Below are 13,612 nucleotides of genomic sequence, written 5' to 3'. Positions count from 1 at the left end.
AATGACAGTCCTCCTGTGCGTAATGCGAGCCTAAATGAATCCGGCGCTACTCGGCCTACTGGCCGAGATAGAACTCCAAAGAGGTGACGGCGATGGCGACTGCACCCACATAAGGGCACCATCAGTGAATGAATACGTCTATGTGAATCGCTAAAATGTGCACACTATAAATACCCAAATCATATGTGACGCCGACATGCTCATCACAAGTGTAGTGGCACGGTGGCCTGGCTCCACGCATGACTCATTCATCCTGGCGCACAGCAGGGTAGGGACTAGACTGGAGGCAGGCGCTGCGCGTGACGGCTGGCTTGTTGGTGTGTGCATAGCCAAGATACATATTCTTTGTCTTACAATAACAGCTTATGGGTACTTCCATCCATGCAGCTTTTTTTTCTTACTCAAATATGACAATTTTAATATTAGTGGTATCATCACACTTCCTTCTATAATCCATCCATTTTCCCATCTCCCTTCTAACTTTCCTTCCTGCATCCTCAATGCATAAATAAATCTCATAAATCTCCTCCACAACACCCACCACTGCTCCTTGGTTGGGGGTTCCACCTTATACCAAGCCCTCATTATTGTCTTTTTACTAGCAACCAATAGTACTTTCACTAGGTATCTGTCCCCTCCTTGTACATCATTCTGTTATGTTTGCCAAGATGTATATTCAAAGCTGATCAGAATGAGAACCAGTCAAGACCCCACCACAAAATGAGGACCCAAGCCCTCAGCCCCCTCCCCGTCATGAGGTTTACCAGCGGGGCCAAAGGGCCCACACTGAGGTCATGCGCCAGCTATGAAGACACAAACAAGTAAGGTTCACATTTCTACCATTTTATTGTCTGTTGGTGGGTGACTGTGTGAGGTGTGTGAGTGCGTTTGTGAGTGAATGTGTGAGGTCCGTGAGTGTGGTAGTGAGTGACTGTGTGAGGTCCTTGAGTGTGGTAGTGAGTGACTGTGTGAGGTCCGTGAGTGTGGTAGTGAGTGACAGTGTGAGGTCCGTGACAGCATGTGTGAGGGAATGAAGTGCAGTGAGGATGTCCTGTTGGCTCTGGTGGTGTGGTGACCTCCACCAACTGCTGCACAACTGCCCCACAACTGCCCCAATCCCTTCTGCCATTTCCCTCTGGGCCTCTAGGGTCATGAGCCTCCAGCACAGCATCTGATAGGAAGCCCAGCCCTCAGGGACCCTTGAGGCAGGGACGCTGGCAGCCGGAGGTGGAGGCGTGGGCGGTGGAGACGGAGACGTAGGCGCTGGAGATGGCACTGGAGGTGGAGGCCGGTGCGCTGGAGGTGGAGGCACTGGAGGTCGTGGCGCTGGATGTAGAGGCTGCAACCGGCGGGGGCACGACCGTCAGGTCAAGGACCACTGCAGACTCCCCCTCCTCTGAGTCCCACCCCACGTCAGAGTCTGGAGAAACAATTTCAGTCATTTTCTTTGAGTTTGTCTGTTAACTTGATTATGCATTAAACATTTTATTGTGTAGCCATATTCAATTGATTTGGCAGCCAAATAAATGCTTAAGTGTGATTTACCGGGTGATTTAGATCTATAAATCTAAATTTCCCAGAGGGGAAAATGTTTAATGTGGTCTAACATTATGAAGTGGTCATCTGTGTTATCGTTCCCTGTTTTTGGTCCTAAATCAATCATAGCCTACCACAGAATGTGTGGAATGTTTGCTTTCCTCACAGCCACATAATACAGCATGTCCGTGTAGCCTACGCCACATACAGGATACACGAAACGTACAGTAGGCTACCTAAACTGTAGGAGCAATCAGACAAATGTAGGCTCGTACAAATAGCTTACCTTCTGAAGATGATTTTCTTTCCTCACGTGGACCTCACCAACAAGCACATGCACCTCCGTCTCCGAAAAGTTTCTCTTCTTTCCGCGTTTTTCCATAAACGTCTTTGTCTGTCCTATGCTCCACGCTATATTATGTCGGTTCCTTCCGGGGTATCCACGTTGTGCGCTGTCATAGTTTTGACCATATATGGTTGGATTTGGGCGTGGAGAGGGCGGAACACGGGGCGCGTACGCTCTCTTCTCCGCCAGCGTCGGATTTTTCGTGCAGGAAATGGCGTACGACATTTTTGATAGATCCGAAAAGCGTGTAAATATTCTCGTCGTACGCTACATTTCGCATTTTCCGCGTTTTCGTCGTACGCCCTCTTTTACACCTGAATTTACACGCTCTTTGATAAATGAGGCCCCTGGAGTGCAAGGTTATGCAGCCACTCTAGTTTGTCCTCTGCTTCTTCATAGCCAGGTGGGACCTGCTCCACCTTCTCCAACCCGCACAATGTAGCTGCCTGCAGTGTGCAGTATGCTGCTGTTGAAAACTTAAAGAATATGTATTATATATTAGGAGATGTGGTAATGTTCCCAGTTCCCTGAAGTGGTAAAGTACAAAAAAAAAGATTTAACAAACACACTGCTAAATATTCTAATTTTCAATATATCTACTCAAAAGCTGAATCCCAAATCGCGCACTTAGGCGAAAGTGCAGAGCACTCGCGGCCTTGTGGCCTTACATGCGCGTTCCCGCTAAGTCCACAAGGGCTCAGGGTAGTTCCAAAACGGAATTGCTAGGTCCACAAGTGCGCCACGCCGCCATTTTGCGCACTTTAACCGCACTTACCGAAAGTCCGCAATTTCACGGACTTAGGAGCAGAAAATACCCACAGCCCACCGCGTCTCATGTGACACAGTGCTTGAGTGCATCCCAGTCATGATCCGAGTGCATCACACATAAATGATGACATTTGCAGATAACACAACATTTATCTTGAAATCCACATGCTGCAAAACATATCCCACCCAACCTAATTTTTTTAATATTATTAAATTAAAACAGACGTCAATTGGTCAATTTGCAGAGCTGAAGGGAGCGTCAGAGCAGCCTCTGCGTCGGAGGAACGCGGCAGCCAATGAAAACGAAGTGGGAGGGGCATTGAGCGAAACTGGGAGTGCTGTCCCATTTAATTCACGGCCCTGCACCCTCTGGCCCTTCCAGCTGACGTCAATTAAGTGCTCAGGCCTCAGGCCACAAGTGCGAGGGGCCGCAAGTGCGGTTTGCGCACTCAGATTGGGATTCAGCTAAAGAACTACCTCAATCATGTCCCATGCATGTTGCACGTTGTCTTTGACATCTTTCTTCAACCCCCTGTGATTGAAAAATGTCTTCAGTTGAGACAGTGTTCCTCTGGCAGCCTCACTCTTTGTCGAAAGCAGCATGTTGAATGTGTCCTAGAATATGATATATATTGGGGAAAAATATATTAACAATGAAAAAACAACAGTTCTGCATTATTGCAGAAAAATCCCATTCAAATAATTATTTTAGTGATCACCTGCATTAGGAGGATTTCTTTGTGGAATTCTTGGGGAGAGGCCACCAGTCCCTCCAGTCTCCCTGTAGATGTCCTTCCATTGACCCTGGCTTGGTGGCAGTGGTCCATCCTCTCTATACTTAGCCCATCTCCTCCGCAAAGAAGAGGCACTGATTTGCCATTTTTCAGTGGCACATAGCTATGGAGATGGTCCATGATTTCCAGCACCCCAACCTTGGAACTCGGGTTCACAGAGATAACTCCCAGATTTACCTATGAATAACATTCCATAACACTTTTATAACAACCATTTTAAAAAGGATTATTTCAGAAATATTGTTACACATATTAGTAACCAGGATCATATTCTGCAGTATTTTAACATGACAAATTAGAATGAAATACAAACACTCAGGATAGTGCTTCTCTGTCTCATTTCAAGGGAGTATTTGTGTGGGATGTGGCAGACAACATCTCCCTTGATGTCCCGCAGCGCCACAAGGTTGTCCACCAAGATTCTCCTCACTATGATGGTCATCCTCTCCTTGAACAAGGTGAACACCTGAAATTATATGTATTCTCATTAATGTTGGATTAAGAGGGCATATAGTTTAGTGGAAATAAAGATTACATACATTTTATTAATTTATTATTTAGATTATCACACAGTCTTAACCTGGTTACAATTTTGTTTTTGTGCACCTCAGCAGTGGGCAGCAACGTCACTGGGGAGATTTCCACAGCCTTCTTTGCAGGCCCATCCAAATGGCGAAAATCCACCTTGTTCTGGTGAGCAAATAACAATGCCCAAAGGAGGAATGTGTTGGCATGCTCCTTGGTGTGGTGTTGACTATGCACAGTAATCTGGAGGACAGAATTACATTACTCAAATCAGCAAATTAATGTCTGTAGACTAATGTTGAAATACTGCACATAAAACTCATGTGGTACTATTACACTAATCAATAACATAAGGTATAATTTAATCTATAGCAACGCATTAATAAATGTAATGTTCATAATATATAAGGATGGTATTTTCAATTACTTGAACATTATCCCAGCACAGTAGGAGTTGCTGTCTTTGTCATTCTGTGTGCTGTATGTGAGCCGTTTCCTGCAGGTGATGATTTCGGTCTTCTGAATGAATAACACAATACCAAGACAAGACAATCAAATAATGAAATAGTTGTAATACATGTAGTTAGATTGCATTTTCTAATGTATTCGTAAATATTTTTACTAAATGACTGTTACAGAATCTGAAATGGGAGTGTTAGATGAAAAACATTAGATAATACCTCAACTCTGGTTTTCCATTCCAGGATTTGTCGATCATGGCCACCACGAATCCTGTCTACATGGCCTCGTGCAGATTTCTTGGACTGACATGAACCAAGAGCATTGAGCAGGGAGAACACCTTCACGGAACACCCTTGTCTCCAGAGCTCATCTCCAACAAAGGCCTGGATAAAGTTGACCCTAGATACGCAGGCTGTGAACAGGATCACAGAGAGCACCATCCCCATCCTTTTGTTGATGACCTGTTGTGCCTCTTCCTCTGTTGGGAACCTTTATATTACAAACAAATATTAATTGCAGGTACCATTTGCTACAGATGCCTATGCAGTCACAAATGCAGCTCTATCACATTGAGGAAAGAAACATTTCTATAATCTTACCTTGCATTTGCCTTGATACCCGGGAACTTGTGTGTCCTAATTTTTGATGCCAAAGGGAACATGGCCTTTAAACAGCCCATGGTCACGGGTGCTTTTTCAACCCCCCAGGCCAGTGTGGTATCCCAGGAAAACGCTCTGATGTTGTCCTGTGTGGGCTTCATCCGCAGTGGCCCACTGCTGTCTCGCAGCATTTCCTTTCTCTGGCAATTGACTTTTTTTTTTTTTTTTTAAATACATTCTTATAACAAATCCCAAATAATTATAATACAAATTGAAAAGTAATATTGGGCAACAGGACTAACTGCTATATTTTCAATTCACTATAGTTACATTATTAAAGTTATAATCTGAGGGCTCACCTCCTGCACTATTGCCTGAGACACTGCCTTCATCATGGCGTCCTTGACTTTATTTATTTGAAGAAGGACTCGGAACCCTTGTAAATACTTCTTCTTTTGTAGAAAGCTCAAACCTTTGGCCAAGACACCAAGTCCTCTACATGGCTGTTCTCTTGAGCCTTTCACCCTTTTGGCACATGGTGATTTTACTCGGGGTCGTGGCTGGGGTTTTTATTGGTGTCTGTTTGGGGCTGATTGTAGATTTGGCCAAGATCCTCCTCCTCTTCATGCACTTCTTTTTTGTGTTGGCTTTAAAGTGTGCTGTACATTTAAAGCAAATAAATGCAGCTGGTTCTAAATCGGGGAACACCTGACCACATGTACTGGGACTAGCCAGATTTCCTAGTCTGTGCCGATTGTAGCCTTTCCTTTTTTTTTGCTAATTAGTTCTAAGCAATTACTACATATTAACATGTTTATCCATGTTTAAGCGAATTTTAGGCTTCAATCCGATCGCTAGTTAGACAAATTTTCACGCTGGAATTTGTTATTGATATACCCAATCCTTATTGGTCGAGTAGCCTATTATCCCCAAATGTTTTGTGAAGAGATCGTTTGCCTTAGTTAACTCAGCGTAAATGTTCTCCCGCTAATCAGACTCCTTCCTCAACGCGAGTCTCACAACACCATTTAAGATGTAATGCATCATCCCCGACATGGGCGGCAGCAGTGAGTAGACTAAACAAAGCGGAGAGCGCCGATTCGCCGGTAGAAGAAGACAGTCGATGCGCTGTGGATATAAAACATTTAAGTGTACAAATTTGCCCTTTATTTGAAAGGTGGGGGACTACAAACTGTAGCGCTTTAGGAGAAAAGGCTTTCATCTTTCCAACGATGTGTTTACTTTGGTGAGTAACGAAACGGTTTTGTCTGTAGAGTCGGACGACCGAGCAGATGAAGCGCTTTCATAGGCAAATTGCATTGAGAGTAACAGGGCGTTATACGTAGGATATCGCCCTGGATCAGGTCTAGTCCCCAATCTGCTCTCTTTATGGCTTTAAACCACAGCTTTCGGCGGTTCCTCTGAAAAGGGTGACATCTCGAGGGGATGCTGAAAAATCTGAGACCATCATCTTGTCCTTTTCTGTTTGTACAGTTCACAGCACAGCGGCTTTGAGGCATAATTAGCTACATGAAACGGAGCTCCTGGCTACTGTGGCTAGCGAGTTCGTTTGCCTTTTTACCTAGAGGCTGCGTGCGTGCGCACCCCGCTGTGACGTAGGCGGCGAACCCATCTATAGGGAGGGAAAGTAATCTCATCGCCCCCTAGTGGTAGCGTTCCATAATGGCGAGAGAATTAATGGGATTTCTCTACACGTCTTTTGAAAAATGATCTTGGTCTTGATCAAATCTTGGTCGACACCGAAAAGTTAGTAGAATTTTTTTTAATTAATGAAAAAGCATTCAATTTATAACAAACAGGGAAATATACTATCAATAACATTTCTAAGATGAGTTATTAACCTCAACATACAGTACAATATGAAGGATATAAGCGAAAATTATTTTTAAAAAAGAAAAAAGAGCAGTTTGGCAAAGAATCCTGCCTACTTTAACTGTGAACCAGCAAGCAGTGACGTCACGGGATAGCCCGATTGCTAGCCTAATAGGACTGTAATACAACGTCACGTGATCTAATGATTGCAGGGACCCATGTTGCCAATCTTTCTGCAACGTTGCAGTAAAGTCTAATTAGACTTAGGAGGGTAAAGTTATTTTCGACCATAGATGGACGTTGTCACAACATCGCCTGATGGTAACATTAGAACTTACCTAAGTACAACTTATGTGCAACGTTGCTGCAACCCACTGTGTTAGTAGGGTAGATTGGTCAATACATTCGGGCGCGGTGCATTCTTTGAATCCAAAATACAGGGCAGCTGTAAACACAGAGATCCAAGTTTATTCTCAGAGCACTTCTGTTACTGATAGCTGAAAGGATATTATGCCAATTTTACCAAATAAAGCCAAAAGCAAACTACCTATCCCACCTTTAAATACAATATCCACATACAATGAATAACACTGAAACCATTTCATATTCATGAAGAAAATATCACATTTCCACTCCTTCATTACCACAAAGGAACATGCATCATATGTGGGGGACAACATGTTTACTGTGCACTTGTTTACAAATGAAAGAGTAAATGTGCGCACATCCGATCCTGTTTCAGGCCAGGTGCTGGATCAATATGTAGAATGTCTTGAAGGTTGAAAAGATCCGCACATTGGATTAATGCTCCCAGTAGGTCTACTCTTTTATTGGCTACAAACATAACGTATCAATAAAATTGCCTGATGAAGACCTGGGGCCTCATTTATCAAAGAGCGTGTAAATTCAGGTGTAAAAGAGGGCGTACGACGAAAACGAGGAAAATGCGAAAAGTAGCGTACGACGAGAATATTTACACGCTTTTCGGATCTATCAAAAATGTCGGACACGCTGCTGCGCCATTTCCTGCACGAAAAATCCGACGGTGGCGTGGAGGAGAGCGGACGCGCACACGCCCCGTGTTCCGCCCTCTCCACGCCCAAATTCAACCATACATGGTCAAAACTATGACAGCGCACAATGTGGATACCCCGGAAGGAACCGACATAATATAGCGTGGAGCATAGGAAAGACAAATACGTTTATGGAAAAACGCGGAAATAAGAGAAACTTTTCGGAGACGGAGGTGCATGTGCTTGTTGGTGAGGTCCACGCGAGGAAAGAAAATCATCTTCGGAAGGTAAGCTATTTGTACGAGCCTACATTTGTCTGATTGCTCCTACAGTTTAGGTAGCCTACTGTACGTTTCGTGCATCCTGTATGTGGCGTAGGCTACACGGACATTCTGTATTATGTGGCTGTGAGGAAAGCAAACATTCCACACATTCTGTGGTAGGCTATGATTGATTTAGGACCAAAAACAGGGAACGATAACACAGATGACCACTTCATAATGTTAGACCACATTAAACATTTTCCCCTCTGGGAAATTAAGACTCTCATCTAAATCACCCGGTAAATCACACTTAAGCATTTATTTGGCTGCCAACAGAAAAACATATCAATTGAATATGGCTACACAATAAAATGTTTAATGCATAATCAAGTTAACAGACAAACTCAAAGAAAATGACTGAAATTGTTTCTCCAGACTCGGACCTGGGGTGGGACTCAGAGGAGGGGGAGTCTGCAGTGGTCCTTGACCTGACGGTCGTGCCCCCGCCGGTTGCAGCCTCTACATCCAGCGCCACGACCTCCAGTGCCTCCACCTCCAGCGCACCGGCCTCCACCTCCAGTGCCATCTCCAGCGCCTCCGTCTCCGTCTCCACCGCCCACGCCTCCACCTCCGGCTGCCAGCGTCCCTGCCTCAAGGGTCCCTGAGGGCTGGGCTTCCTCTCAGACGCTGTGCTGGAGGCTCATGACCCTAGAGGCCCAGAGGGAAATGGCAGAAGGGATTGGGGCAGTTGTGGGGCAGTTGTGCAGCAGTTGGAGGTCACCACACTACACCACCAGAGCCAACAGGACATCCTCACTGCACTTCATTCCCTCACACATGCTGTCACGGACCTCACACTGTCACTCACTACCACACTCACGGACCTCACACAGTCACTCACTACCACACTCAAGGACCTCACACAGTCACTCACTACCACACTCAAGGACCTCACACAGTCACTCACTACCACACTCACGGACCTCACACATTCACTCACAAACGCACTCACACACCTCACACAGTCACCCACCAACAGACAATAAAATGGTAGAAATGTGAACCTTACTTGTTTGTGTCTTCATAGCTGGCGCATGACCTCAGTGTGGGCCCTTTGGCCCCGCTGGTAAACCTCATGACGGGGAGGGGGCTGAGGGCTTGGGTCCTCATTTTGTGGTGGGGTCTTGACTGGTTCTCATTTTTATCAGCTTTGAATATACATCTTGGCAAACATAACAGAATGATGTACAAGGAGGGGACAGATACCTAGTGAAAGTACTATTGGTTGCTAGTAAAAAGACAATAATGAGGGCTTGGTATAAGGTGGAACCCCCAACCAAGGAGCAGTGGTGGGTGTTGTGGAGGAGATTTATGAGATTTATTTATGCATTGAGGATGCAGGAAGGAAAGTTTGAAGGGAGATGGGAAAAATGGATGGATTATAGAAGGAAGTGTGATGATACCACTAATATTAAAATTGTCATATTTGAGTAAGAAAAAAAAGCTGCATGGATGGAAGTACCCATAAGCTGTTATTGTAAGTGTTTATGTTTTATTGTATTGTCGTTGTATGGAGGGAAAATGCTAATAAAGATTAAAGTAAATAAGACAAAGAATATGTATCTTGGCTATGCACACACCAACAAGCCAGCCGTCACGCGCAGCGCCTGCCTCCAGTCTAGCCCCTACCCTGCTGTGCGCCAGGATGAATGAGTCATGCGTGGAGCCAGGCCACCGTGCCACTACACTTGTGATGAGCATGTCGGCGTCACATATGATTTGGGTATTTATAGTGTGCACATTTTAGCGATTCACATAGACGTATTCATTCACTGATGGTGCCCTTATGTGGGTGCAGTCGCCATCGCCGTCACCTCTTTGGAGTTCTATCTCGGCCAGTAGGCCGAGTAGCGCCGGATTCATTTGGGCTCGCATTACGCACAGGAGGACTGTCATTTATATGCTTACCAAACAGCAAACAGGTCCACATGATCACATAATAATGACAATCTAATTGGTCAATTATTGCCGTTTGATGGAGTGCCTGCATTAGGTGTGTGACATATAGCGCGGAAAGGTTTGGGACAGCGCATAGGTTCAGTTTGGGGAACAAATCCATATCGGACCATGAATGAGCCGGTTAGAGGACACGTCTAATCTTGCATTGCGATATATGTTTGTGCTGAATTGGGCTATTAGCCTACATGATTGTGCGTTCAGAAACTGTCGCTCTTATTCTCTCCATCAAACATTGTAATTCACCGACGCACCACCTGCGTCGCCAGTTCCCCGTGTTCAAAAAGGGTGTAGGAAACCGTGTAAATCGGTACGACAACCTGAGGCGTGATTTTTTTTACCAACCAACTTCTGCCATAACCACGCCCCCGCGAGTTTTCATTGGTTAGGGTTAGGTTTAGGGATAGGCTTAGGATTAGGGTTGTCCAATGAAAACTCGCGGGGGCGTGGTTATGGCAGAAGTTTGTTGGTAAAAAAAAGCACGCCAACCTGAGAGGTGTCCTACAAAAGCGTGTAGAAAGGCGACTAAATTTTCGCCCTTTCGGCTTGATAGATCGCAATGTGGGGGGGGGGGGGTGGCGTACGCCTGAAATCGCGAAAAAGACCGTGTAAAATATGGCGTACCTCAATGATAAATGAGGCCCCTGAGCGGTTGGAATGTTGTGTTTGTAGCCGTACTGGGAGCATTAATCCAGTGTGCGGATCTTTTCAACCTTCAAGACACTTGTATAGAAAGGTTTATTTCACTTCACCCAGCGGTGATATTTTACTGCCACCTAGTGGATTAACAGATCAACTGACTTTTACTGTCACAGCAGTGCCAGTGCTAATCAGTTTTCACTTCACAAGTTTCCTCTAGTGCTTTTAAAGGGAAATGGCTCTCATTATGTTTACATAGCAACTCAAGAGTCTCTTGGGTTAGCCCGTCTCCATGGCAGTAGCTTTGATGAAACTGTATTGACATAGCCTACCTCCCATCCTTCTCACTGGACGCCACAGTTGAATTGAACTTGAAGACGGAACAAACTGCTCAGAAATGTATTAGTTAGTCACACACACGGGGTGTTGAATCACCAAAAAGAGAAGTACAGTATGAACCAAAAGCTAAAATGTGTGCCAGTGCTGGAGAAAGGTCTGGCTGGACTCATTACCATTCGGGGATGGTGGTACTGTATTTATTGAAACCAAACCAATTATAATCGTTTTCGGCAGAGCGGTTGCTAGTTTATTTCACGTAATCTGGATTAATCAGATTCAATTCTGTCGCCACTGTCAACGAATGACAATCCCCAAAACCTTCATCCATTCAGTCAGACTAGGGATCACCTAACACTTATGCAAGACCACAGTAAGCCTCCTCCCCAAAGTAGTGATCATCAAACAGCATCATGGAAAATGTTATTTTTCAGTGTCATTCATTTCAGTGATTTGGTTCTCTTCCCCTGACGTTAGGGATGTGAGTGAACCACACTGCAGACAAAGAGTATGGAATGCCAAGAGGGGACACTAAGGTGATTTTTTTAGACCCGCCTGAGGGCGCTTGCGTAGCGTTTCTGCTATTATGGACTGTCATCTGCCGCCGAATTCATTCAGTGAGGTCAACATGAAGACTATAAATCAGATGTGGAAAAAAAATGAAAGCACTGCTCTGCAATAAACTGACATAACTATCAGAGTAGCCTACATTTCGAGCTTGCCTTTCACCAGTTCCTCAAAGATTCTGACAAGTAATTAAAACATGTTCACAAAAGTGTAGAAATTGAAATTTACTGTCCCTGTCAGTGCTAGCTATACAGTTAGCTGTAACCACTTTACAGTTTACAGTTCCTGCTAGTTTACAGTTAACCATTGTAAACTAGCAGGAATGGCTCTAAGACTTGCTTGGGGCTGATGTGGTTTTTATCTGTCCTGTACACAGAAAGGCATCACATCACAGTCATATACAGATGGCCCCGGCGCCCCAGGCGACACTGCTCAGTCTCTTCTTTCAAACATAAGGGGTATGTAGGCTACTATCACATAAAGTACTGTACTTGGCACGCAGTATCCACATTCATGTCAGTCCATATGTAACTATAGTTATAATGTAGCACAGCTAATGTTAGCCTACAGAAGAGGACATATGTTGGGAATCTACATGGTTACTTTCTCGCCTGAAAACATATTCAAACTTCATAAAGTGACAAACAGTCATGGAGACAAAATTGCTCTTTTGGTCGGAGCAGTGGGGCGGGCGCATGGGATTGTGGGATATCTTGACCAAGGATCTGTGCTGCCTTCAAAATCTGCCCAGTCGGAGGCACCTCAGCAGGCAGCATATTTGTGAATAATCCATTGGGACATGACTTGATGCCTCCCTAGGCATCCCATAGGCAGCATTTTAGATGTTTGAGACACAGCCAGGGTTTCATCAGGACCTGCCCGGCATGCTCGGCAAACGCCTCGGAACATCGGTCTCATTCGTAACATCACTACCTGTAGCTACTCTGTGTCACATCTGTAGCTAGCCTACTCTGTTTCTTTGTAGCTACCAGGGGTCTGTTTCATAAAGCTGGCTAACTGAGCAAGCCTGACTTTTGCAATGAGTAAAACCTGGAAACTTCAGATCTGGAACCTGAAGTAAAACAGCTTTCCGGGTTTTACTTTGTGCAGAAGTCAGGCTTACCCAGTTTTATGAAACAGACCCCAGGTGTCTGCCTTAGTGCCTTTGTCAGCTAGTAGTCATCGTTTTGAGTAAAGTCTTGTTTCATGCCTATACTAGTGCTTTCTGCTTAAGTCCTTTGCACAGGGGCAAGGGGACAGGTAAGCTGCCCATTGGTATACACCCCACCACATAGCTTACTCTTGTTAAATAGCCTAGGTTAGGAGTTCACACATCAGCACTTGATTCCATAGTATCGGAAAACAACCAAACCACAAAACCTAGTCAGATCTGATTATCCTGATGGCTGGTTCTTTAACCTCCTGGACTGATGATCTTGCATTTGGCCCACATTTGCACTTGCTACAAAACTGGGGTCCTGGCATCAGCCATTAAACCCCTAGAACCTGTCCAGAAAGCTGCTGCTCGCCTGGTGTTCAGCCACCCCAAGTTCTCCCACACAACTTCCCTTCTTTGTTCCCTACACTGGCTCCCTGTAGCAGCTTGCATCCAGTTTAAAACTCTGGCACTAGCCTACAGAGCAATGAAAGGAACAGCCCCCTCCTACCCCCAGGCCATGGTCAAACCCTTGAAATATTGATGGGGACATGTCCCCAGCGTCCCCCCTAAATTCTACGCCCATGGTTCTAACTTGTATGCAGTGTATTTCAGAACAAATAAGGCAGCTCAGCGATTCCAAAAGAGATCCCAAGTCGATCAAAGGCGAGCTTTTAGAACTACCCATGAGCCCCTGCTTCGTATACTGTAATGAAAACGCTGAATAATGAAATAAATGAATTGAACTGTGATTTAGAA

Source organism: Borostomias antarcticus, assembly GCF_949987555.1.
Source record: "Borostomias antarcticus genome assembly, contig: scaffold_179, whole genome shotgun sequence".
Taxonomy (NCBI): domain Eukaryota; kingdom Metazoa; phylum Chordata; class Actinopteri; order Stomiiformes; family Stomiidae; genus Borostomias; species Borostomias antarcticus.
Note: the sequence above shows the minus strand (reverse complement) of the source record.